General features: G+C 43.8%; 1 protein-coding gene and 1 long non-coding RNA gene across 22 annotated transcripts in view; one reads left to right on the top strand and one right to left on the bottom strand.

The window, feature by feature from the left end:
- Nucleotides 1–230: 230 nt before the first annotated feature.
- LOC102549755 (uncharacterized) overlaps nucleotides 231–27,522 on the bottom strand; it is a 32,501-nt gene continuing 5,209 nt past the window's right edge. Inside the window, exons 2-12 of one of the 20 annotated variants that reach the window (XR_015627219.1) lie at nucleotides 24,784–25,007; nucleotides 24,381–24,706; nucleotides 19,719–19,829; nucleotides 19,460–19,573; nucleotides 18,817–18,896; nucleotides 15,924–15,970; nucleotides 11,849–12,082; nucleotides 4,795–4,831; nucleotides 4,347–4,494; nucleotides 3,160–3,246; nucleotides 231–1,157 (exon numbers count right to left, since the gene is read on the bottom strand). This is a non-coding gene — a long non-coding RNA (uncharacterized LOC102549755). Of the gene's footprint in view, nucleotides 1,158–3,155; nucleotides 3,247–4,346; nucleotides 4,495–4,794; nucleotides 4,832–11,848; nucleotides 12,083–15,923; nucleotides 15,971–18,816; nucleotides 18,897–19,459; nucleotides 19,574–19,718; nucleotides 19,830–24,380; nucleotides 24,707–24,783; nucleotides 25,008–27,522 lie in introns of all 20 variants that reach the window. The other 19 variants (XR_015627218.1, XR_015627228.1, XR_015627224.1 and 16 more) reach the window with 19 other exon arrangements.
- Tbcel (tubulin folding cofactor E-like) overlaps nucleotides 22,912–27,522 on the top strand; it is a 58,900-nt gene continuing 54,289 nt past the window's right edge. For both annotated transcript variants that reach the window (XM_087561868.1, NM_001014089.2), the window contains 1 exon segment: nucleotides 22,912–23,113. The gene's annotated coding sequence lies outside the window, so the exon portion shown is untranslated.

Here is a 27,522-nt window from a genome sequence, read left to right as displayed (position 1 = left end):
AAGAGAGAGCATCAGGGGAGAGACAGGGAATGTGAGGATGTGGAGATAAACACGTAAGAAGAGCAAACCGTAGTGGGCGGTGTGGGGCACCTAGAACAGAGGCGTACGGCGGCGGGGACAAGCATAGGACGAGCAATACAGGGCGAGCCAGGAAACAGACTGCACCCATCTGAGCCTTCAACTATGAGTGGGCTCAGCTTTCGGTTGCTGTGCAACAAACCACTTCAAACTTGGATTGCCTAAAACAGCCATTTAATTATGCTCACAGACTGGGCGGGTTAGGGATTCAGAGAAGAACTGCGGGGATGGTTTGTCTTGGCTCCATACAATTTGTGGCCCCAGCTGGGAGCGCTCAAAGACTCGGGGATGACGAAGTTCTGAAAGTTGGAAATATATAAGGGGTCTTTTGCACACAGGGTCAGTTAATGTTAATGCAGTAATGGTAACCCGTAACTTAGTAACTTAGTAAATTGGCTGTGAACTTAGCCTGGGATGTTGGTCTCGGCGTTGGTCTCTGCCGTAACATCACATGACCTCTCTCTGTGGCGCCCTGGGCTTCTATGCAGCACGGTGACTAAGTTCTAAGCACAGGTGGCCCGAGAGAAAAAGGCCGCTGTACATGGCGGTTTACTGCGCTGACTGAGGCAGTCAGTCACAGACTCTCCAGGTTCCAGGGGAGAGCACACAGACTTCTCCACTAGCCATGGGAGAAAGTACCAAGCAATTCATGACTGTATTCTAAAAGCCGCCGCCATTCTGGGAATGAGCATCCCAGAAGCAGTGAGAGACTGAACAACATCATTAACTCGGGGAGGATCTTTAAAGTAACGGCAAACCGGTCTGCCAGCATGGAGACCATTCTTCTCCACACTCACATGTAAAAGTGCAGACTAGTACTTCTTGGCACCACAAGACCCCTTCTAGCCTCTCTTTGGCTCATTGTTTTCTCCCTTTCCATAGTTTGAAAAACCATATTTACCTTCACGCTTATAAATTATAAGCATGAAGAGAGTCAAGTTTAAGGGAGCCAGCTGGGAGTGTGTGGAAAATGAAAAATACCTATAAAATCCCTACAAGTTAGTAATGAAATAATGCACAGCTGGACAATGAGGTATCAGAGAGGATTGTCTTCTTAGCTCTCGGTGGCTGTCTCGATCCTGTAAGTGAACAGTACATACAATATTTTAATTGTTCCCGCTATTATTTTTAAATTGGTACCATCTATTAAAGTGACGCATTCGCGGAGTTCAGTGAAGCCTCCTGAGGTAGATGAACAGCTAAACTTTCCAAGACAGATGGCTAGCCTTGTGCAACGCTTCATCTCAATGGCATGGCGGGCTTACCTATGACGCATTCCTGGCTTGGAAGCAATGTTTGCTGGGATGAAATTTTACTGAGCTAAATGTTTGCAGAGAATGCAGGGTGGCAGGCTGACCCAGCAGCTGAATTCCTGACTCACTCAGAAACCATCAGTGTGTATGGGCGTTTCTGTGCACTCCCAGTGGGGCCCATAAACAGTTCTCAAAACTGTACCTTAAAAATGCAATCATTGGTTTGATTGTATTCTAATGTTCTCCTTTCATTCATTTATGCTTCATGGCTTTAAACCTAATGCCATGTCCTCGCAATACCGTTGAGTGCTACACATGGGATGTTATCATCGGCCTACAGATCTGGAAGTCGTTTTGCTTTGTTTTAGCAGTGCTAGGGATTGTGCATGAGAGACAAGTGCTCTACCACTGAGTTACATTTCCTCCCTAGAAGTATATAATTGTTAAAAAGATGTGAGTTTAAATGATTAATTCCTTCTGAAGATTAGCAATTTGAGCTTTTAAAAACGTAATGATAAAATATCTTAAAAGCTACATGAGTACATGAAAAACTAAAACAATATACACGTAACTACTCCGGGCTCACTAAAACTCTCTTGAGTTCTCATTATGTTTCCTAGTGCAGTCAGAGATTTAAAAAATAATAGAAAAGAAAGATTGGTCAATCTATATTAAATAGTTTGACAATTGTCATTTCTAAAGAGTTGGGGGTAATCAGGAAATAGTTTTTTTTTTTAAATCTGTGAGGCTTTCTCATCTACTGAGCTCTTAGGGCTCTTAACCACATGTTCCCACTATAACAAACTCTGCTGTGACTACACCTCCTTGGAGGGACCAACCACAAACCTCATTCAAGTTGCTTTCTGGTCGATGGCAAGAGAAATAACTGAAGTGGAAAACTGATATGGCGAAATAGAGTGGCTGCCGCCATGAGCTTGACTATGTGGTGTGTAGGCCCTCGATGTTGGCTTACGGGAGGGATGTGGTAGAGTTTGGACTGCAGGCTGGAGACCCCCCAGAGTGCTGTAAGTGAGCTCTTAGCAGGGCATTCTGGTGAGAACGCAGAAACCCAAGATCGGTGTATGGACAGTAAAGACTGGCTGGTGAGATTTTTCAGAGGAAAACAGAGACCATCTTAGGAACTAAAATAGAGGTTATTGTGTTCTAGTAACAGTGCACTCTGCTCAGAGTCTGCAACCTTAAGTGAGACGACATTCAAAAGAAACAAGCTAATTTGTTTGCCAAAGAAGAAAGTTGTAAGACAGCATAACATCCAGGCTGTGGGATCATTGCCCAGCGCATTTGCCCAGGCTTATATTGATAGAAGAAAGATAGGAGAATATGAAGTATAGTAAGGAAACGATCGTGTATGAAGTTCAATTTGAAGACATGAATGCAGAACTAGTCAAAGAGCTTGAGCCTAGGTAAAAGAGGACAGGGTAGGTATAGACATAATGGTCATAATTATGAAAGAAGCTAGTGCCATTCAGGAGAAACCTCTGCCTGGATTTTGCAGTGAAACACTAGGAAAAATAGCTTAAGAATAAGATCTCACTCATCAGAAGTTGGGTGTAACAATGCGAACTCAGTTGAAAACCTTCCATTTGAAAGGAGGATACTGGAAAAGATTGAGCCTTCACAATCCCCTGCTGGAAAATGGCTTCCTAGGGAAGTGTTTTGCTAACATTTAGCAGGAAGGCATACAGAAGCCACTAGAGCTGTGGTTCACAGTGGCCAGCCTATAGCTTGACCTAGCTCCATAACATCGAGTGAGACACCTGGTGCTAGTTTTGCAAAGGTGCAAATTGCAATGGTGGGGGGTACTTACAGAGGTTTATGTCAAGGCTCCAGAAAACTGCTGAGATCAGGCCATGTGTATCAAGGTCGGGTTTCCCGCACCGAGTTCCTGAGTGGCCTGTGTATAAAATTGTAAAGGTGAAGCCTAATTTTAACTAAAGAGAGCCTAAGATGCCGAAACATGGAACATTTACCATTAGAGCTACAGCCAATGAAGATGGAGAGAGAGAGAATGAGGGGGGGGGTGAGTTTGTGGGAACCCAGATGATGCCATTTCAAGCCCCAGATGCTGGGTGTGGAGCAGCAAGTTTTGGTACTTATCCTATCATCCTTTTGTCTTGACTTCATCTGACCTTCCTACCCCTCTTCCCCCCCCCCTTTTGGGAGAGAACGTGTTTCTCTGTGCTATTGTATCAGAAGTTGGACCTTTGGTTTTTGTGTTTCATGGGAAAACAACTAAGAGATTGCCTTTAGAGGAGACTTTGGGCCTTTGAACATGTTGAACCTGTCAAGACTGTAGGGGCTTTTGAAGTTGAATTGAGTGTGTTTTGCATTATGAGATGATCACGAGCCTACAGGGCCAGGAGCACCATGCTGTGATTTAATATGAGATTCCCCGATAGATTCATTAGTGTGGATGCCTCATCTGCAGATGTTTCAAAACCTTCAGGAGGTAGCGCCTCAGAGAAGCAAGTACTGGGCGAGGCGTGCTGAGGTCTAACAGCCCAGTCTCACTTCCTGTTTTTTTTTTTCCTGACTTCTGGTCTGTTGAGAGGTGATGAGTTTCATGTATGTGTTCCCATTGTCTTGGACTCCAGCATCCCTTACCCACCCTGATGGAAATGCCCTCATAAGAAATGAAACGAAAATGGTTCTCACTTAAAACCAATCTGAGTGTAAGTAACGGATAATTAACAAACCAGTGAAAAGCAGCAGTGCTCATGAGAAGATGGAAACCCAGACAGGCACCACTGGTGTTTTCCTTCAGTGGCAGCTAAATTGGGAGAGAAGACTAGGGAGCTTAGAGGCTGTGTTCTTCGATAGCATCATAGGGATGGGAAGACAAAGCTGCAGAAGACACTATTTAAGGCTTGATAGTGTGTGTGTGTGTGTGTGTGTGTGTGTGTGTGTGTGTACCACACGAAATGCACCTGGTCTTGTAAGTCAATCAAGGTCAGGCCTGGTAAACATTTAGATGACAGACACATAGTTGTGTACCTTGTAACATCACCTTGGTTAATGACAGATTGCTTATACAGTGGTGGTCCCACAACACAAGGCAGCTGAAGATTTCTGTCTTTTAGTGACACTGTAGCTTGATTTACAGTTATGATGGTATTGCGGTCAAGCTCCAACCCCAATAAGCCTGTGCAAAGAACACACAACTCAGTTATAATGTTTATAAGTTGTATGCCTAGATTGGGCAGATATACCACTACACTATTCTATTCCCCAGCTATGAGATGCCTTGTTACTTGTGGTCCTCCAGGCCACATGGTTCTGTTTCATCTTCCTTCTACCAACTCTTCCTCCATTTCCTTGTCTCCTTCTTCTCCTTCCTATCTCTCCCTCTCTAAAACCTCCATCCTTACCTTTCCCTCCCACTGCCTAATCACAGGCTCTAGCTATTTGACCAGTTAAAATGGGGAGGTTCACATGAAATCACCTGAGTACATGATCCACTCTTCATCAGGGCAGCCCCTCTTGAGGAAGCAGAATTAGCATCAAAATACAAACAGCACCAGGGCAATCTACAACATTTCCCCTTTTTTGTCCAATTAAAAGGCTCTTTTCTCTCAGATATAAATTGAGTACAATTACTACAATTATGTAATTTGTAAGGTATAAGATACACCCCGTCTATCAATTTTGTCAACTTAGATAAAGCACTCTATCATCTATACGAACTTAAAAGGCTTACAACTCTACACCTAAATTACGTCCTGGTTTTAGCTTGTATATCATCTGAAAACCATCCGCTCAAATCTATATCATCTTTCTCATTGCTAAACAACTTGGGTTATCTATAAGACTACAACCAGTCTTTGACCTGGTCAGGAATCTGAGAACTACTTAAACATTACCTGAAAATAAAGACACATAAAACATAATTTCCAAAACTTAACCAATTTGTACAGACAGTTGACTTCCTGGACAGTCTCTCATTCCTCAAAATGGTGGAGCATCAATCTTCAACCTTCTGGCCCAGGATTGTCTGACAGACCTTTGCGATGTAGAATTTTGAAGGACTGATTACCCTGCCTTGGCAGAGCTGTCAGTCGACTATTCCGCATTGTGTGTCCTTTTCTGGACAGTATTTTTGTCTGTAGATGAATTGAGGCAATTCTTGCCTAGTGACTGTCTCGCCACAACTGGAGGAACTCCATTGATGTTTAATTTCTTCTTTGAATCTAAGAAAGGGATGCTTTCAGGCATAGACATGTCTTTAATCAACTGATCTTTAATAAATAAAACCGCCATAAATGTTGTATTCTGTGGACTTTTGATGCCTTTGAAGACTATCTATCTATGCAAAGCAGTTCTGAACTGTTAATCATTGACTATTCTCAGCCATTACTAATTGAAATATCTCAAAAACACCCTTTTGTAGTTAACTAAGAACCATGAGTTTGCTATCTGGCCCTTAACTCATTTTGCTTAATCATCTAAGAACAGTTTGTAATAGCAGTTATAGAAGGACTGGGTCTAAGCTTTGTATTCTCAAATGAGGTGCATAGGCACAGTGCCTATCTAAGAGTAACAATATTAATCTCAATTTTTGTATCAATATAAGAAATCCATACCAATCTGTATCAAAATAAATTCTTACCAATGTAAAACATTATAACTTTAACTTTGCATCAATTATAAAGATTTCTACCAATGTAAGGTATGGCTATGTAATGTTTTGTTTAATAGTAAATTTGTTAACCTATCCCTATTTGTTTATTCCTCTAATTTCTTTGATATTACTATATCCCCTTTTTTCTTCCACCCCCCTCTTCTTTGCCTAAGAAGGAAGGATAGAGAACAGGAAAGGAAAGGTAGAAATCCCTGAATCTGAGCTCTCTAGTTTCCTCCCTGTCCAAAGCTACAACATTTGTAAAGTATTTCTTAAAATGACAACATACCTATAATTCATAAAATAACCAGAATCATCCACCCCGTCCCACGTGCGACCTCGCCAGCAAGAAAACACGCGGGGACATACGAATCCTTGCGGCAGCCAAAACTTTTATTAAATCTTAAGGAGAGCCCCGCGCGCCCGCATGGCATGGCTTATATACACCCTAGCGCGGCGCATCCACACCTGATTGGTCGCTCACCCATGATCTCATAAGGCACGCCCCAGAGTGGGCAAAGACCTGGCACGAAGGCACTCTTGCACATGCGCACACAGTTAACTTCCTGAAAGGAAGTTGGCTGGCGCGGCGGAGGCTAGCGCCATCTTGTAATGGCGGAAGCTATCCTGGCCTTCCACGTGGGGCACAGTGGAAGCCAGCGCCATCTTGTGGTGGCGAATGTTAAAGCGGCCCTCTACACACCCCAACATAAGGGACTGGGACGATTATCTTCCTTTTTTGCTTCCAGCTGAACTGGGGTACAGAATTCCCTTCTGGGGCCCCATAGGGAAATAGCGAAATTGGTTTTGTTAAAGGAGAGCTGGCTGGCATCATTTGCCTTCCAGTCACTATGTGCTTAGCTGACATCTTGACTATGAGAATCTGAAAGGCCAGATAGGCGAGCTAGCTATACTGGAAAAGTGGTGCTAACACGCCTACTGTAGTACCTGGTGTACAAAGTAATGTAAGCAGGAGCTGGGGACGTAGTTTGGTTGGTAAAGTGTTTGCTACGAAAGCATCAGACCTGAGCTCCCTGCCCACATAGAAAAGAAGAGTGTGGTGTGATGTCCTATGGTTTCAGTGCTGGAAAGGGAGGTAGAGACAAGTGGATTCCCAGGGCTCAGTGCCAGTCTAGTTCAGCCTAATTACCCAATTCCAGGAAGATGAGAAACTCTGCAGATGGGTCCTAAATAAAACACCTAAAGGTTGTCTTCTTCTGGCCTCTACATGCATGCACACCCCCAAGCACACATGTACGCACGCACAAATATGTACAGTCCGTCATTTGAAGATGACCATAAATAATAGGACTGATTATTCCTTTATCCTGCTTATTAATCATAATTTAGAGTGTATTCCCCCCACGGATAAGAAGCAGCTGACTATAGAACAGACTCTGTGGCTCTGGCAGCAGCCTCCTGCATCCCGTGCTTGTATCACCTCTTTATTGCATCAAGAGGCCATGTCAAGTGATTGACCAATACCATTCAGGTCTGTGTATGCACAGTTAGTGATGTTTGCACAAGGGCAAAATCACCCCAAAGCACATTTTCTAAACATTTCCTCATCCTTACGGAATGCATGGCTTGCTATCAGTCCTTTTGAAACTCTTCCAAAACACTGAAGCTAAGGGCACATTTCCTAACTCATTCTATGAGATCAGCATTATACTGACACCAGAGCCAAAGAGTCTACCAACCCCCACGTCTCTCCAAACAATTACCCCTGTGAGTACTGATGCCAGACTTCTCAGCAGATTACCGGCAACTAATTCACCAGAACATTGCCTCCTTACACAACAGGATCAGATGGAATTTTTCTCAGGAGGCAGGGATGTTTTTGAGATATGCAGATCCATCAACAAAATTACACTACGTTAACAGAACGAAGTGAAGAGGCACATGATTGTCAATCGATGCACATAAAGAATATGGCAAAATTAAATGTTCTCCCATGACTCCTCAACATCCAAACTGAGATGTGAAAGGTTACCATAAAAGTAGTGCTACACCCAGTGGGGAAGGGCGAAAGTGGTTCTCTCTAAAATCAAGGAGGAGGAAGAAGAAGAGGAAGAGGAGGAGGAGAAGGAAGAAGAGGAGGAGGAGGAAGAGGAAGAGGAGGGGGAGGAGGAGAGGAAGAGGAGGAGGGAGAAGAGGAGGAGGAAGGGAAGGAGGAGGAAGTGGAGGAGGAGGAAGGGGGGAGGAGAGGAAGAGGAGGAGGAAGAAGAGGAGGAGGAAGGGAAGGAGGAGGAAGTGGAGGAGGAGGAGGAGGAGGAGGAGGGGGAGGAGGAGAGGAAGAGGAAAAGGGGGAAGGGAAGGGAAGGGAAGGAAGAGGAAGAGGAGGAGGAAGAGGAGGAGGAGTTGTGTGCACTCTATGTAGTATTGGAAGTACTGGGCAGAGCAACTAGGGAGAAGGAAGGAAGAAGAGGATGTGTGTTATAAAGGACGGTGTTTGTTTCTGGGTGGTGAGATCCCACACTTATGGGTCCCTAGCTATTTTCCATCTGAACTATTGGAACTAATAGATGAACTTAGTACAATCACAGGCTACAACAGGAACATGAGAAACTCAGCCGTATTGCTGAATTGTAAGGACAAATAGCAGAAAATGAATGGAAGAAAGCAATCTTCATTACAATTGTATTGAGGAGGATAAAATACTTAGGGATAAACTTACCTAGGAGGCAAAGAATTTATATGCTGAAAATTACAGCAGAGCCGAAAGGGAGACACAGTGAAGAGCTAGCTTAGGTTATTGCATTGTAAAACTTAATATTGTTGAGTTGCCAATATTACTCAAAGTGATATAAAAATTCATTAACATCCCAATGATAACTCCGTAGAACCAGATAAATCCATCCTAAAACTCACTTCGAATCTCAAGGGAGCCCCTATTGCCAAAGTAATCTGGAAAGAGAGCAAAGTTGGTGCCATCACACTCTCTGATTCAAAATATTAGTATGATGCTACAGGAATAAAAAAGGAGTATGGTGCTAGACTCCAGATAATGGACTCTAGAGAGTCTACTGATTTTCAGCAAGGGCCTGAATCCATGCAATGGGGAGAGGGTTGTATTCCCAGCCAACCGTGCCAGAAGAACTAGGGAGCCACCTGTGAAAGAGTGAAGCCAGACACTCAAACGAAACTTATTTTGAGTGAATCTGATCTGAATCAGGAAAACTTAGAAGGAAATTATTAGGAGAATAACACACAGGGAGACTTCATGGGGTTCAATTTGGAAATGACCTTTGTGAAACTGACACCACAGACACAGGCAATGACTTCAAAATAGACAAAAACACAAACACAAAAACAACAACAAAGAAACATTGCTGAACCAAAGTCACTGTCAGGAGAACGAAAACACGAACATGGTGAATGAACAAAGCTGTGACCACTGCGGAAGACAGTGTGTGGTTTGATCCACTTGATCCCGTGATTCCTCCTCTAGGTAGGGATCAGTCACGAGAAACAGCCATAAGGAACTATTAAGGATTGTATGGCTTAAAAAATAAAAACAAAAACAAGCCCAGAGTAGTGGTACATACCTGTACTCCATCACTGCAGAAGCTGAGACAGGAGGATTACTGTGAGTTTGAAGATGGCTTGGGCTACTCAGTGAGTACCAGGCCAGGCAGTAATGCATGGCAAGACCCTCTCTCAAACAAACAACAGAATCTTATTTTCTCATCATTTGAAGCCTGAAAGTTGGGATTTCCTGACTTGCAAGATGGTCCCTTTCTTCCTAAAGTCTTTCTGCTGAGTGGCTGAGGGAGTTTAATCCAACCTTTGGCATCTTTTTAGTAAGGACACTAACATAATCACTGAGACTCCCACTTTTTGGCTTTAACTGAATGGCTTCCCCATGTCCTAATATACTCACCTTGAGGGTTAGTTCACTATATGAGCTCTAGAGAGGCACAAGCATCCAATCTACAGCAGAAGAGTTAAACGGGGACACGGGCACCTGCTGGCCACTATCAACAGTGTCATTCACAAGAGTTTAAATGTAGAAATAAACCAAATGGAGTAAACAAGGACTCCACAATGAGTCATACTCCCAGGACAAGAGTTGACATAGGTTATGAAACAGACTGTTGACTGATCACCCACCCCCAACCCTGGCAAACCCAGGTTCTGCAAGGATTCAACAAGGATTGAAAATATGTGGAAAACTAACACATCTGTATTGGGCATGCACAGACATTTTTTCCCATAACATTCCTCAAACAGTGCAATAAGAACTCTTTATATAATATTTACATTGTGTCAGGTATGGTAAGTAAGCTGTTGATGATATAAAAATATGAGATTAGGACAGATATATGTATGTGTGTATATGTACATAGATATAGTTATATGCAAATGTGATCCTATTTTATGTGAGTCACTTGTATATCTGGAGAGGGTTCTGGAATCCCCCTTACACATGACGAGGGACTCCTGAATATCTCAGCTGGCATGTCATTCTACTTGGAAAGTGAATGGAACCTGAAGTCATTCTTTCAACCTTGAAAACATTATCTTAGGCGATATGAACAAGGCACAGAACTATGAAGATAGTGTGATTCTACTTATACGAGATGTAGGCACCTAAGCAAACCCATAGGGTCAGAAGGGGTGGCCAGAAATGAAGGCAGGGTGGTGGTCAGCTGTGGTCTAACTGGTATCAAGTTTCCATTTGGAATAATGACAAGCCCTGGAAATGGAGTGTAGAGGTGGCTGCACGGCATCGTAAGTGTGCATAATGGCATATAATTGCACGTTTTAAGTGGTTGAATGGAAAATTTTATGTTTTATGTGCTTTACCACAATAAAGAAGAGAAAAGAATTAAGTTGATAACTGCACAGGTCTATTTAAATGAATACTGGCTATTAAAGGAATATTAACACTTTCTTATGGCCTCTGATACATTTATGTTACAACACATGACAGCATTAGCATACAACACAGGTGGAGATGAGTGAGGTGAAGAATCTTTGTGTCGACAGAGGAAATGGCAATAATACTAATCAACATTAGAGCTCATTATGTCTAGAATGCATATTACGATCTCTGTTAAACACTAAGGGTGAAAGTGGATATAATTTTTAAGGTAATGGTGAGGGGAAGGGAGTACCTATCTTACTCAGTTATTTAGAAGGAAGGTGAAACAGACAAATACAGGTAGAGTGGTGAAATTACGAACTTAAACCCAAACACACATTTACATTAAATATATGAGGATAAAATTCCTCAATTAAAAGATGAGTGACATTTGTACCTTTTTATTAGATATGGCTAAGACTTAGTGATAGAAGCTTTACAAAAAGAAGTAATTAATATCTGACAAGATAGTCCTTAAGGCTATACAGACAGCATTAACTGAGACATGTGGAATCTGTCTCAATGAAAGCTTTAATCTACCAAGAAGAGAATTTAAAATTTTCCAGACACTTTCTGCTATGCAAATTATAGCTCCAAAGACATGAATCAGAATTGGTCAGAATTATAAGGAAAAATAGATTTTCCCCTCATAGTTACAGTGAGGATTTTCAACCTACAGTTCTTTGGAGTCAACAAAACCATTAGTCAACCTCTTTGTTCCAGTTACTATGAAACCCAATTGTAGTCAAAATGAGTAAGAATTCAGGCAGTGGACCACACAATAATGGAACTTGATCTAATCCTTTATATAAAGCAGTGGACTCGACAATTATGGAGAAGAAATTCTTTGTTCATTATTCCCCAAGGATTAATTCTATGTTCACCATGGAATAAAGTGAAATTTCACAATGGCCAAAGGACTGGAATCCTATGGAATGTATTCTTTGATCACATTTTAAGGAGCATAAAAATTATGGGACAGAATATGTAGCTCAACAGTAGAGTGCTTACCTTGTGTGATTGAGACCCTGTGCATTGAAAAACATAAAACAAGAAACCGGAACTTAATTTTAACAGTCCCCTTAAGATCGCCACATCCTGGGGACCAGAGAGATGGCTCGGTGGGTAAGATCTTGCTGCCTTTGCAGAGGACCAGGGTTCAGTTACCAGAAACCCCAGTGAAGTTCACCACCATTCATAGGTCCAGTTTCAGGATCTGACACACTCTTCTGGCCTTTGTGGGCACTAGGAAAGCACGTAGTATACATAAATACATTCAGGGAAATACTCATACATACAATTTTAAATCTTAAAAAATAGATTACTTTATACTTAAAAATTTAAAAAAATACACTTCTCAGAGTTTCTCTGGTTTGGTACTGACGTCTTTATCTGAATAGTGGCTGTAGATTTTAGCCATGTCCTGAAAGGGTTCCAGGGGCTCATATGTGCCAGGGCATAAGTGTGAAGGTCAAAAGTCAACTTTTGGGAATCTGTCCTGGTTTGTTTTTAGGCAGAGTCTTTGTTTCTGCTGTCTCACTGTGTACATAAGCAACAGATTCTCCTGTCTCCACCTTCTATCTTGCTATAAGGATACTGGGATTACAGATGTGTATCATCACATCTGGCTTTTTAAATGTGCTTTCTGAACTTCAAACCCAGGTTATTGGGCTTGTGCCACCACTTTTATCTGCCGAGCCATCCTATGAAGATCCCATAGGACACTTCTTTGTCACAATGAGTAGCCTTGGCCAATTTGTGACCAGGCAATCATATGGCAAACATATTTATATTGATAAATACCCTTGTACATCTTGCCTGACGTGCATCTAACTTCTCTCTACCAAGATAGACGTGCTGTAGGGTATCCTTTGAGCAGGTGAGGTTAGTTCAGGTGTACAGTCACAGAAGAGGCAAAACAGCAAAACATAGAGTAACAGAAGGGGCATATTACTTACAAATCTCAAAAAGAATGGGTCACCCTGCCTTGCAGGAAGTAGGAGCTTAAGATAGAGCCCAGAGCTCACTTGTAGCAGGAGGGAGGGGCTTGTGAGAGAGTCCAAGTCTATCTTGGAGACCAGGATGTTACCCAAGCAGATTTCCTATGGGGAGTTTTAATTGTTGAGTATACAGAAAGCACTCAGGAGTTTTTTGTTTGTTTGTTTGTTTTGTTTTAGGGAGGACCAACATGACTGAAAAAGGTATCATTGATGCTTGTCTGTTTGCTTCGGGGAGCAGCAAATCTGGCAGGTTGCATTTGTATGGAGCAGAAGGGGGCTATATAAGACAGGTGACTGGACTGAGCATCCTGAGGACCCCAGATGTGACGACTGGGTGTTACAGCAAAGGTGACTAAGCTCTGCTTGTGGCATGAGAAAGTTTGTACTTTGGATAAATTTTAAGGTAACAAAATTATCAGATCTTACCACCTTTCTAAATAACCCCAGGGTCAAAGAATAAATCACAATCAAAGACAATGTTTAGCAAAACACACACACACACAAAAAAAAAACCCATCTCTCCAGCCAGGATACAGCAAAACAAAACAAAAACAGGTAGGATACAGCAAAACAAAAGCAAAACAAAACAAAAACAGGTAGGATACAGCAAAAGCAACGCTAGTAGGAGAATTTATAGCATCTAATGCATAAAAAGAAGACCAAGAGTCTGTCAGCTAAGCTTCTTTGTAGGAAACAAAGAAAGAACAGAGCTATAATAGCTACACTGAGAGTAAAAGTTAGGCATGAATAAATATAATGTCATGGATGAAAAAAGGAATACCACTACCAGTCTCACAAATGAACAGAATAGGAAGATTAATTCAGTGGCCACAAATTAGATAACCTTGATAAAACGGACCAGTTCCTTGAAAGACACAACCTATTAAAACTTACAGAATAATTAATTGATGATCTGAATATGCCTATGTCTATTAAAAGAGTTGGACCAATATTAAATCACCTCCTAAAAAGAGAAAGTACCTAGCCCAGATGGTAAATTAGCAAATTGTAACAAGCACTTAAGAAAAATTTATACCATAAGTAATTCTGTGAGGTCAGTGTCACCTTAATACTAAAATCTGGCCAATATATAGGAAAACCATACATCAATATGGCCAGTGAAGTTAGATGCAAATGTTTCCAGCAGGATTTTGGCAGATCCAGTTGCAAGGCATCTGGGACCATGTTAAGACAGGTGTAAGAACTATAAGGGTGAATGAGCTCAAACTTCAAGAATCTCAGAGATCTGACCGAAGGAGTAGAGCCTGTCTCTATATCCGCTCTTGAACACATAACCATATCCCCCTCTGAGAGGACCATGGACGCTCAGTAATATAGCATAATACCTGGATTTCTTCTCCATGCCAATGAGGTATCTAAATAACCTTGAGCCTTCAGCCAATGACCTTCCCTTCCTAGGTATTCCTTTCTGCAAGAGATATATAATGTCTTGTTCACCTCAAATAAAGTGTATGTGTCTACATTCTGCCCTCAATATGAACAATCAAGGATCATCTCAGAGAGCTGCTTCATTAAAAATTGCTACAGGGAAGGCCTTCAACTAGAGTCATGTCGAAGACTCCTGAGGAAGGCTCTCTCTCCTTCCAATCCATCCAGTACACTGGGCACTCACTCTGAATCAGACCAGATTCCACTTGTTCTGGACACATGCTTATCCTCTTCACCAGGCACATCGATGCCCCCGGTACCCAGAAAGGAGACTGGGAACCACGGTGGACACCCCATTTCAGACTTTGCCCCACCTCCACTTGGTGGCATGTCTATGACACCCAGGTACTCCCATCGGAGAGGCAGGATGTGGTTTGACATCCAATCTAATAATAAGATTTATATACCACACCCTACTCTGATCTATCACAGATATAAAAGGATTCAACACTGAAAAAATCAATTAATGTTAATCTATCAGATCAACAAACTGAAGAGACCAGGAAAATACCAGAAATTGAATTACAACGGAAGTACTAGCTTACCGAAACCCTGGCACACGGCCAGCACTGTCCTTAGAGACGTCTTATTTAAAGGCAGTTCTCGGAAAGGAAGACAGAAAAGGAATAGCAAAATGTGCCAAACAGCAACAGAAAAGGCAAAGCCAGATATGGCGGCATATGCTGTAATCTCAGCACACAGGACGTAGGGGGAGGAGGATGTAGTGTTCAAGGTCATCTTCCATTACATAGAGTATTGAAGCCATGCTAAGTCCAAGGAATTCTGCTTCAAAACCAACTAAACAAGAAAACAGATGAAAAAGGAGGAAAGGAGTAACAAAAAATGTAAGTGGGCGAGGCCAACGGAATAGAGGGGAGTTGGCACAGCCAACCGCTACCTACAATGAAAATGAAGAATCAGTGCAGTGGGTCATCAAAGAGAACGTCATACAACTGGAAATGGAGACCTACAAACAAATCCCTAGAAAGAGACCAACTCAAGAAGCACTAGAAAAATTAGACAGTCCCATCTACAATTATAAAATAATTGAGCGTATCGTTAAAGCCTGTACACCATTGGGAAAACTCCTTCAAGATAGTTTTACTGAAAAAGAAAATCTGACAATCATTTAAGGAACTAACGGATAAATATTACTCAGGTGTTTTGTCATTGGTCTGTTTCGTTTAGAGAGAAATGAAAAAGAGGATGAGTTAAGGAAAAGAAATAAAAGAGCAGAAGATGGAAAAGGAACACACTCTTACTTTCACTGATAGATTGCAAGTTAAGAAAGAAAAGAAACGAATAGAGGGTGTGGTGGTTTCAATATGTTTGGTCTAGGGAGTGGCACTATTAGAAGGTGTGACCTTGTTAGAGGAAATCTGTCACTGTGGGGACGGGCAACGAGACCTTCCTCCTCACCATGTGGGAGACAGTCTTCTCCAGGCGGCCTTCAGAAGAAGATATAGAACTCTTAGCTCCTCCTGTACCATGCCTACCTAGATGCTACCATACTCCAGCCTGATGATAATGGACTGAACGCTGAACCTGTAAGCCAACACAGTGAAATGCTATCCTTATAAGAGTTGCCTTGGGCTATTTCTCTTCCGGTCCCAGGCACTGCAGAAGCCACGGCTTACCGTGCAGACATGGCCAAGTCCAAGAATCATGCCACACACAACCAGTCCTGCAAATGGGATAGAAATGGCATCAAGAAACCCCGGTCACAAAGATATGAATCTCTTAAGGGGGTTGACCCCAAGTTCCTGAGGAACACGCGCTTTGCCAAGAAGCACAAGAAAGGCCTGAAGAAGATGCAGGCCAACAATGCAGAGGCAGTGAGAGCATGCGCAGAGGCCACCATGACCCTCGGGAAGCCTCAGGCCATCAAGCCCAGACGGCTTGATGCTGCAAACTCAGCCATCTGGCTTTCATCACTCACTCCGAGCTTGGGAAGAGGATTTGAAGCAACATGGCCAAGGGTCGGAGGCTCTGCCAACCAAAGCCCAAGGTACAAACCAAAGCAGAGGCCAAAGCTTCAGCTGAGGCCCAGGCTTCAGCTCCAGCCCAGGCTCCCAAAGGTGCCCAGGACCCTGTGAAGGCCCCATAGAAAAGACTCCTGCCAGTGTGAAGACAGACGGACGGCTGTGACACACCTACCTACACACTACTTGCAGATAACCAGTGTTCTATAATGTTTTTACAAATAAATTTGAGACAAGGGAGAAAAAAAAAGAGTTGCCTTGGTCATAGTGTCTGTCCACAGCAGTAAACCCTAACGAAGACAGAAGGCTAAAATTAAAGGCTGGCAGTCCCCAAGTAGAAATGACGGGGGAAGGCTGCTTTTAGTGACAGGCATTGGTACGACATTCCACAGTAGGGAGTTGTATTTTGTTTATAGTCATATCATGCTGGTTCAAATGAGAACGACCCTCATAGGCTCATAAATTTGAATGCTAGGCCCACATTTGGCGGAACTGTTTGGGAAGGATTAGGAAGTGTGACCTTATTGGAGGAGGTGTGGGGAGAGAATATTGTATGGATGCATCACCTGTGGGTTAAAAACAAAACAAAACAAAACAAAACAAAACAAAACAAAAAGCTATGACCTACAGGAAATGGTAGAATAGAAGATGGGATATTTGGGAGGAGAAAAAATTCTGGGAGAGAGCTGGGGGGAAATTAGCCCAGGGAGATGTGACTGGTTGTTAGCCCAGCTTATATGGTCAAGGTATTTGTTAATCTATTTCTAGTCTGAGACATTTCAGGGAATATGGGGCTGGGAGGTAGAACCAGCCAAACTGTAACAGAGGTGTCTCAGTGGGGGTGAACAGCCCATATCATTTCTAGTTACTCTTCCTCTCTGCCTCACAGTTCCTGTCTTGACACCTGAGCTCTCAGCTACTGCTCCAACACTCTGCTCGCCCACGTACTGCCATGCTCCCTGCCATGATGAACACAGACTCTATTTTTTGGCACTGCAAGCTCCAGGTTAAATGTTTTTTGTTTAAAAAATAACTTGCCTTGGTTACAGTGTTCTGTCATGAAAATAAAAATATAACTAAGACACGTACCCTCCACTACGTTGATTAGAAAACACTTGTGGGGTAGGATGGTGCATAAGTGTGCACTCAAGTATGTGCACATGTGGAGATCAGAAGTTGTTGTTGGCTGTTTATTTTTTTCCACTTGTGAAACAGGGTCTCTCATTGAACTTCAAGCTAGAGCAGACGGTGCGGGAGTCTGCGGGATTGGCCTGTCTCTGGCTACCTTCCACTTCCCATCACAACACTAGGGAAACAGGCATATACCACTGTGCCTGGCTTTTACATGGGTGCTGGAGCTCTGAACTCAGATTCTTGTGTTTGCACAGCAGTCCCTGTACCCACAGACTCATCTTTTTCTGAGCACTTGAAGTGTGGTCTGAACTGCCCCAAGCGTAAAGTGCACATAGTACTTTGAAGACTTACTATGAAAATAATTTAAATGAGTCATTTCCATATTAATAATATGTTTAAATGAAATACTGTGAACATAAAACTAATAGAATGAATGTTTAACATCAGACTTTACCTTTTAAAAGTTCTTGAATATGGTCACTAGGAACATTTAGATTATGTATATGACTTTACCTACTACATTTATATTCAATAATGCTGATTTCAATAAGCTAGGGTCTACTTGGTTTGCTTTAAACTTGTTTCCTAGAGCAATACCTACACATGGATGCATTGGGAGGCACAAACAAGATCATTCTACCCAAGAGCCTCAGGCTGACCACATTTCAAATGTCCACCAACAGGAAACAGAAAAATCAGCTCTAGTGTTTAACATAAAATAGTGTTTAAGACAAAAGCGAGTAAGCCACAGCTCCAGGCAACAGTACAGATGACCCTATGGCGTTGTCAAAGAGTTTGTCTCTCTTAATCCCATTTATTCAGATTTTTTAAACAGAGGGAAGAAACTACATTAGAAATCAGAATAATAGTTAAATTTGAGGAGAGTGGAGCATGCAGGGACTGGGCAGAGAGAGGCTTTGGGGAAGGCACAATGTCCTGTGACATGGACTAGTAGTAGAGACATGGACAGAGAAGTCCCTTCAGTGAGACTCACTTATATAAAGTGTATTCACCTTTCTGTATCCCATTCTTCCCAATAAAAATTAGGAGGGATTAGTGAGGCTCCAAGCAATTTATTGCAAACAGGTTTGGTAAATGGAGACCTTCATGGTAATTAAGTTTCTTCTGTCTGATCTGTCTATGGAAACTGCAAGAAAGCATGCCAAGCAGTTTCTAAAAGAACATTCTCTGACCAGTAAGAAAATGCTGATATTTCCTAACCAGTTCTAGGTCTGGCTCTCTAGTTTAAGACTTCCTCAATCTCTGTTTGCTCGTGGAACTTTACACTACAGACTAATTCTGAAAAGTTTGTTTTCCTTGTTTGAACCTAGAGTCCCAGGCATGCTAAGCAAATGCTACCGCTGAGCCATAGCCTCAGGCCTCTCCCATCCCTGATGTTTAGACATAGCCTTACTTAGTTGTTCAGGGTCGCCCTGAACTTATGATCCTCTTGCTTCGATCTTCGTAGCACCTGCCTTCACATCAGTTATGTTTCTAAAAATAAAACGTAGAACCCGAGAATTGAAATTTTTAAAGAGACACGTGCCAACCATGAATCAGAATTTATGTGAATTTGATGGGATTTATGAATTTAGAAAGATATGCACAATATATACAATGTAATCTACACAATCTATTACACATAGTTTTGGATGTTTTGTGCTGGTTTATCCAACTAAATTATTCAGTAGTTAATGGTCTAAGGCCAAGAGTTTGAGAGACATATCTGTCTAATGGAAAAACCAGGGCAGATATTAAAAACTATTTATTCCGACTACTTCTTATTATTTCAAGTAGCTGCTTTCTTCCCTGTACACCCCTGCCTCCACACTGATACGTTGCATTATCCCACTGCACACATGGGGAAAAGGCTTCAGCTGAAAGTATGGCTCCCTTACTCCCTTCAGTGTCCACACGCCTGTAATCCCACTGGGTGGGAAGCTGACTGACATAGAAGGATTATGAGGTTGAAGCCAGCTCAGTTCACAGAACAAGAGCATACCTCAATAAAGTAAAGTACAGAACAAACAGTCATAAAAGTAAGCAAATAAAATTACCTTCATTCCATTACTGAGCTCCAGCAAGTTTTGCGTGTGCATGTTATCTTTCTAACCACACGGTAGCATCCCTGTCAGATCCATATTTGTTTGCCTCAAACCGCCTCGCTAAGTCTAAGACATACAGATACAGAATGATTATAAAATAAGCATTTGCTGAATCAAAATAATATGCAAACATCTGGCTGAGACTTCACAGTCCACTGATATTCCCTCATTACAGGGCTATTACGAACTCAGATTCCTGTGTCAGACTGACCTCAGTGCGGATTTGGCATCCCCCGTTTACTGTCTGTAGGTGGCTGATGCATTGCCTAAGCTGAGTCTCTCTTGATAGATCTGATAGTGCCAGATGTACTGCAGGAGATCCCTGTGAGGATTAAAAGGAATAATCGATGTAAAATACCTCCAGCAGCATCTGGCACAATGAGAAATCAGAGAGCGGTTAAGACTGCTCTTAGGACATGGCAAATCCTGAATCAGAGAAGCACTTTGATGAAGAATCATAGAATCAACTGGTCAACCAGACCAATGCCTCCAGGAATTACTATGCCCTGTTAGAACAGATTCTGCTTTTGTTTAACCCATTTTTAACTACAAGGATTTCATGAGAACTGACGGAAGCAGCTTTAATTCCTCCAACCCTTCTCTTTTCTTTCCTTCCCTCCCTCCCTTCCTTCCTCCCTTCTTCCCTCCCTCCCTCTCTGTCCCTCCATCCCTCCCTCCTTCCCTCCCTCCCTCCCTCCCTTCCTTCCTTCCTTCCTTCCTTCCTTCCTTCCTTCCTTCCTTCCTTCTGTCCTTCCTGTGTCACTCTATAGCCCAGGCTAGCCTCAAACTCATGATAATCCTCTCTTTGGCCTTTGGCCTCGTCCTTATTATTAGGTTGAACGTTATGAAATTGCTGTTTTATGAATCAAAACGATCAAAGTATCCACAATTTCTAATCCAAATGACCAGGTACTTGTCCTTTTGTTGCCTTTTCCTTTCGTCTTGGCCCAGTGTCTACCTACTTTTTCCTATATGATGACACTAGGAATGGTGGGAAATTGATGATGAAACCACAAGGCTAAGTCTGCCCTCCTAGGACTAGCATCGACCTGGATCCTGACTCCACCAATGCTCTCGTTTGTGGAAAAAGCAATCATGAGCAATTTTCCATCTCATAAAAATAGAAACGTTTCAGCCAAATGGTTTATCAAAGCAATGGCTACAAAGCGAGACATGTGGAGATTTGCTAGTGAGTCACTGCCCACTAGAAGTTTCTGTGGTGTAAAGAGGTCCCAGATGTGAACTATTCCATATGACAGCCGGAAACTGTAAGAGATAACACTCCAAAGGATACCAGTGTCATGTGACTGAAGAAAGCTTAGTTTGACATAAGTTGGGGTGTGTGTGAGTGTGTGTGTGTGTGTGTGTGTGTGTGTGTGTGTGTCTGTGTGTCTGTGTGTCTGTCTGTCTGAAATTCTATCAGAGCCTTGGGCAGCATGATAAAGGATTTACAAAGGATCCACACCCTTAGTCCTTTATTGTATGTATGTATGTATGTATGTATGTATGTATGTATGTATTTCTTTTTCTTGTATGTCATGCCCCACCCCCAGCTGGCCTCAAACTCAGTCTGGGAAGCCTCCTCCTGCTACAATCTCAGCTGCTAGTGATTTAGCTGTGTAGCACCCCATAACCCAGGTGTGGTGGTTGAACCCAGCACTTGCTGCATGCTGGCCAAGCATTCTAACGACCTAGACATAACTCCAACTCCCTGAGTTTAATTGAAACAAAATTAAATAGCAATGCGTTGCTAGTAGCTAGCAAACTGAATAGAGTGGCGGTAGAATAACAGGAGACAGGTAAGAGATGAGGTTGGGAAAGTCGACAGATTGAAAGGAACTCCAAGAATCATGTTGTTGACTGTATGTTCATCCTGAGGTGAAGAAGAGCCCCTGGGAGTCTCAGGAAGGGTTTTAAGCCCCAGGGAGTAAAGCAGTCTGATTGAAGTTTTAGAAAGAGGACTCTAGCTGACACGGGGAGACTGACAAGAGACGGGTAGAAACATTAATCTTCACGTTTGTTTTCTAAGGGGACTCTTATGTTCAATGTCTATGTGTGTGTTTCTATCCACAGGAACAGTATTTGTTAGTAGTAATGAATTGCAGCTCTTATTTCCCCTAATATGTAAGCAAAGTATCCAGAGGGAAGCCTCCTGCCCCTTTCTATCCTCCTCTGATTACAGTTCACTCTGCTCTTTGAATGGTTCTCCCCACTGAGGCTGCTTTTAGCCGTGGTCCTCTCAGTAAGTCTAGTCCCTCAAAGTCCTCACTTCCTAAGATGTCAGCAAAGTGCTTTCCTGGGCAGGAGGCAACCACCTAAGAGTACTCTAAGCCTATCACCGCCTGACTCACTGTCCTCAGAACGTGTTTCTTAAGTTCCGCACATGGGACAAGACAAAACAAAAGAGCCGGTTTAAGTCCCCAGGGACTGATGATGGTAAGCCATACTCTGACTCACCCAAAGAATTTTTGTTGTCCTCTCTCTAGGAACCAGTATTTACATGTGTATGTTCATGGTATCCCCCTACATCCAGCTACACCACCACACCAAAGCACATTGACATTGTGCATTGTGTGTGGCATTGTGTATCCTCAGTTTGTGGGACTTCCACTAACCTATCCGTGCAAGGCTGATTCTTCCTCAGGATCAGCCTGCACTATCTCCATTCCATGGGCACAAAAACCGTAACCCAACAGCCAGGTGTGAGGCTTTGTGTGGCCTGGCGTGAAACAGATTTTCTTTGGAGCCAGCCTAACCAGGTTTCAAGTCTCAGCCTAGCCATTTTGACTAAATAGGTGGTCGTAAGCAGATCATTTGACATCCCAACTTCAATTTTCAATTCTACAAAGTATGTCCTTTAGGAGCTTTGTTGATTTTTTAAAAAGTATTTATTGACTATGGCTGTAAAGCACACGCAATAGGTGGAAACTGTAAATTGTTAGTGTTGGGAGCTTCAGGTGCCTCGGGACTGGAGAAGGCTCAGAACAAAGGTCAAAACCCCCTACCTAGATGCGTATGAAGTATAGAGATCTTACAGGACATTTTATAGGCCCGTGAAGTCAGGGACAAGTAGGGTCACACTGAGTCAGGCCAAGATTGCAGGTGTGTTTGGCCAGGTTCATCCAGGACTCCATTCTCCAAGGACGTTTCTCTTGCAAGTGATCCCTCTTTGGACCTGGGGCGGGGGTGCTCCCTTGGTGCACCAGTAAGGAAAGCATGCAGACAGTGGGTATAGTTCTAATCCACTCTAGGTGGATAGCACCATTGCCGGTTGCTATGGCAACCGCAGCTCGCTCTAAGAGGCTCCTCTCCTCCGGCCCCACCCAATCACGCAGCGGACGTGACACGTGCGGCGGGGTCACGTGTTGTTGTTGGGGTCCCCGGAAAGCTGCTTCCGGGTCAATGCAGGACACTGGGCTCCAGCGGCCGGAGAGGGGGTCGAGGTGAAGCAGAGCTGGTCCGGGGCCGGCCTGGAACAGGCCGGAAGCCGAGCGGAGGCGACGGCGGTGGCCGGGCGGGCGGAGGCGCAGCCCGAGGAGCCGCCGCCTCCCGGGCCGAGGGGTGAGTGTAGCCCGGCCGCCGCTCCGCTGGGGCTGGAGGCCCGAGGTAAGCTCTACCTGTGGGGATAGGAGGCCAAGCCTGGGACCATGGGAGGACGGAGTACTGATGGAGGGAAGGAGGCTGGGAGCAAGCCAGATACTCCTCTTTGAGGCCTAGGGGTATAGAAACTGCCCCTTGGGTGGGAAACTTAGCTTTGAGTCGGGAAAATGATGAAAACAACTGGACCTGTCAAGTCCTCGGGATGTGTCCCCATCTGTAAGGTTTGGTGTCTTAGTGGGAAAGAACAACTGTACCTGTACTCCTGGATCACTAAGCCTATCCCTTCCAGGACTGCTTGAAGCTTGTAGTTTGATCGGAATTCGGGGAGCATGGATTTGCACCAAGCCGTATTAAGATTAGGGGCTACCGGGAGACTCCGTCCTGGCTTCTTGGGAATGGTGCAAAAAGATCTGTGGTAGGCTAAATAGAGCACAGACTTCTGGAACTACTAGGAAGACAGTCTGGAATTTGGGGAAGGGAAGAAGACTTCACTTCTTCCTTAGGGACACAGCAATTGCAGAAGTTACAGTTGAAGAAAAGTTGATTGGAAGAGTCGAATTGTTGACAGTCAGTGGGGGAAGGAGGAGCCTCACTCCAAGGTTGCTTAGCTACCCTAGTTTGTAGGCACGCCTTAGGGCTGTTAAGGAAACTGGCAGCACCTCAAGGCCAGCCAAGAGCTTGGCTGGGACTTGTCCTCTCTGCTTTTGTGTGGCCTTTGCCTGTGTATCAAGGAACTCTTGAATAGATTTCAGTGGTTCTATCTTGAGCAAAGGGACATTGAGCAGATTTTTTTGGCCGCGGGGGAGGGGGAGGGAGAAGATGGGGAAGCCCTAGGGCCAAACGCAGGCTTGGTTAGGCTTGCCCCTATTGTGCTCTGTCTCTGTAGCTCCTGATAGGATTCCATAGGCTCATCTGGAGTAGAGAACTTGATTGGGATTCCAGGATTAAGGATGTTTAGTCAGCCTGGGTCCTTTGGCTTTAACCATAGTTCTCTAATGACTTCCAAACTTAAGAAAAAACAAAAAACAAAAACCTCACACTAATAAGGACATTATGATTTAGTACCTATACCTCTGTATGAATGAAAGGTTTTACAAAGTCCTGAGTTTTTGATACAGAATTACTTGATATAGTTGGCCTTGACCTCACTGTGTAGCCCAGGCTGGCCTGCTATTCACTGCACTCTTTCTGTCCCAGCCTGACCAGTGCTGAGCTTAAAGGCGTGAGGCATCATGTCTGGCTTCACAGAGCAGTGTTTACCCTTGTAAGGTACCTTCTGCTTATTTCTGTTATGTTCCATTTTCTGTCATTAGAAGGAAAAAAAAAATGCTGACCGAATTCCAGCAAATCGATTCCTAGGTCACAATTCGTGGTTAGAAAAATGGCATCTTTAGGCCTGTCTTTTGGTTAGTCAGCGTCCAGTATGTTGCAAGCTTCTGGAGGGCAAGTGCATCCCATGCATTTTGCAGGGACAGCTTCATGCTTCAGTTGGCTAGGTAGTACAATGGGCTTGACCCGTTTCCTGAAGTACTGTAAGACTGATTTTTTGATGCAATTGGCCACAAGTTCGTCTTGATTTTTCTTTGTCCTTTGCTGTGCCTGGGAAATACAATAGTCTTAGTTATACTCAACAGACGTTTTACTTTACCGTTCCAGTATTAAAAAGATACACCGACCTGTGGGGCTGAAGAGATGGCCCAGCAGTTAATGAGTGCATGCTCTTCCTCAGGACCAGAACTTAGTTCCCAGCACTCCTGTCAGGGGCTCTGCATGTATTCTGCCTGTAGCTTCAGCACCAAGGGGATCCAAAACCGTCTCCTGGCCTCTGGGTACCCATACACGTGTGACATATACTCCAAATACACGTACACACATACACATAAAAATAAAGTCAATTTCTCTAAAAAACAAAAAAAAAAGGAAACATGAATTGACCTTTCTGCTGTTCGATTCCATTTCAAGGTGTCCAGTAGTTTTTAGATGGTGAATCTGCTGTCTGCATAAGGACATAAATGAAGTTCATGTATTGGTATACAAGAAAACTTAATCATACACGTGTGACCTTCAGTCGGATAACGCGTAAATTTCTCGTAGATGAAGGGCTGGTAGCTCAGTAGGTAAATGGCTTGCCATGCAGGCATGAAGGCCTGCGACTCCTAGAGAAGCTGGGTGCAGTCGCACACTTGGTATCTCAACACGGGAAAGTCAAGACAGCAGGCTTCCAGGGACTGATTCGGTGATTCCAGGTTTGGCTATGAGAGACTGTCTCAAAGCATAGCTGACGTACACCACAGGCCTTCATACGCATGTGTGCGCCTCCACAAGCACCCGTGCATGCCCACACAAGCTAGAGGAAGTTGTAAGAGAAACAGTATTGGTTCCCACTGGTAGGTGTCGGTGAGCAAAGTAGTGCTCCTTTGTATGTCGCTGCTCCCTTTGAAAGTTGTCACACAGTCTGCTGCTGCGGGACGTGGCTTGTCACAGAGCGTTACCTCATTTCAGTAGCCGATGACAGGATGTATACACAAAACGACCTTAACAGCCCCATGTTGTGATCGACGATGGAGTTTAGAGGACGCTCACCCGGGAAAAGTTACCCGAGTTAAACCTCATCAGCCTGCTTCACCCTCAGTAGATGCCGAGTGGCTCCCTCAGCACCGGGCGCCATCAGACGGCTTTGTAAAGTGGGCCTCCTGCCTTCGCCGTTGGCTTGTGGTGTGGCTGCTGCTGAGGGGGATTGGGTTGGCACCAGTGAACCATTGTCTCTCTGACCAGCTAAATATTTCGTGTCTTAAGCAATGTTTTGTAGTAGGTGTTGGGATCGCTAGGGAAGACCCTCATTCACTTCAAGATCCTCGGAACCATCCGTACACACGAATAAACGACTTGGGAGAACTGCTGGTCTGATCCTGTGTCCTCTTCAAGGTGTTCCTTCCCTTCCTTGACGCTCAGATCTGCAGAAGAGCCCTTGGAGATTTTTGCTTCCAAACTGCTTAGGGTTTGAGAGTTGTACCCTTGATACTTGTTAGAATACTGAGTAAAATGAGATTGTGTTGCCCCAAATAGTGTTTCGTGTGTGTGTGTGTGTGTGTGTGTGTGTGTGTGTGTGTGTGTATCTTGTAGACTTGGATGTGTAACATGTACCTGTGTACTCACATCTGAACTATAATTCGTGAAATGAGGTTTTGTAGATTCCGAGTCTGGCCAGCTATGTAAGATGCCACCCATATACATCCAGCCCCACTCCTGGCACCAGGACCAGGAAACGAACCCGGAGCCTCACCCATGCTAGGCGAATGCTCTACCACTGAACTGTATCCCCAGCTCCAGGAAAAGTTCTGAAAAGTAACTTGGAGCTGCTGGCTACGACTTGGGTTCAGTGGGTGAGAAATGCCCGAGCTGCACCCTGCTTGCAGTCTCATGGAGTTGCCATTCCTGCCTTTTGCGACTAGGCGTCCTGGGTTTTCTCTGGGGCTTAGATCTGTGGTAGGCTGGCTGTCTTGATTGTGATGTTCTGATTCCACTTGGTCTGGCCCAACTTTGTGAGGGAAAATGTGCCACCCTTATTCCTTTGCTCTCTTCCAACCCATTAGCTGTCAGCTGCTCAGTGCCGGCACTTAGTACCTAGTGTACTGTGTGATGTTGAGGGCCGTCTCCAGCTCTCCTTAAGTCTCTTTTTAACCATCATTCCCTTTCCCAAGACGTGTACTCGCCCTGCCCAGACATGGTTCCCCTGGCCTCCCTTTGCCTGTAAGAGGGCAACCCTTCCTTCGTCAAATCTTGATCACTCTTGCTTTGTTTTATGCGACCTCTCTCACTCGAAGCCTTTGTGCTTGTATCAGGAGTCTCTAAGGCCTTTGACCCTCACAGCCAGCCAGCATAGTCCATAGAACAAGTGACTCATGTCGACTGAACTTAGAATTAAAAAGTGGATTCCTGATTCCATCCTGGGGTTCCTGAACCCAGATCTCTGGGTGGAGCTGGGAACCTTCATGTCTTAATGCTCTGCCCCATGATTGTTCTGCCCAGTAAAGTTTAAGAGTCACCAACCTAGCCTGCTGCTTTAAACTGTAGCAGGTATACACAAATGATTTCTGAGTACATGATGTTTAACGAACTGAGCAGTGCCCTATTTCAACAGGCTGGTTTAATTTCAGGGCTTTGAAGTCAGCCTCCTTTGGAATCCTGGCTCTGTCAGTCACCAGTCAAATGACCCAAGGCTTGTTTTGCTTGGGTTTTCTGATCTCTCAAATGGGGTTAATAGTGCCTTTTATGAGTGTCAGAGAGTTAAATGAGATAGTCATGGCAAGCTACACAGCACATGCGCATAGTGAACACAGGTTTTCTCTGCTGTTGTGAAGTCAAGTGGCTTAACAACATCAATTGACCAGGAGGAGGCCAGATTCCAGCCCAGT

Source organism: Rattus norvegicus, chromosome 8 (genome assembly GCF_021556685.1).
Source record: "Rattus norvegicus strain SHRSP/BbbUtx chromosome 8, alternate assembly SHRSP_T2T, whole genome shotgun sequence".
In the NCBI taxonomy this organism is placed as follows: Eukaryota; Metazoa; Chordata; class Mammalia; order Rodentia; family Muridae; genus Rattus; species Rattus norvegicus.
The sequence above is the reverse complement of the archived record's forward strand: the minus strand, read 5'-3'. Positions and strand labels throughout refer to the sequence as shown.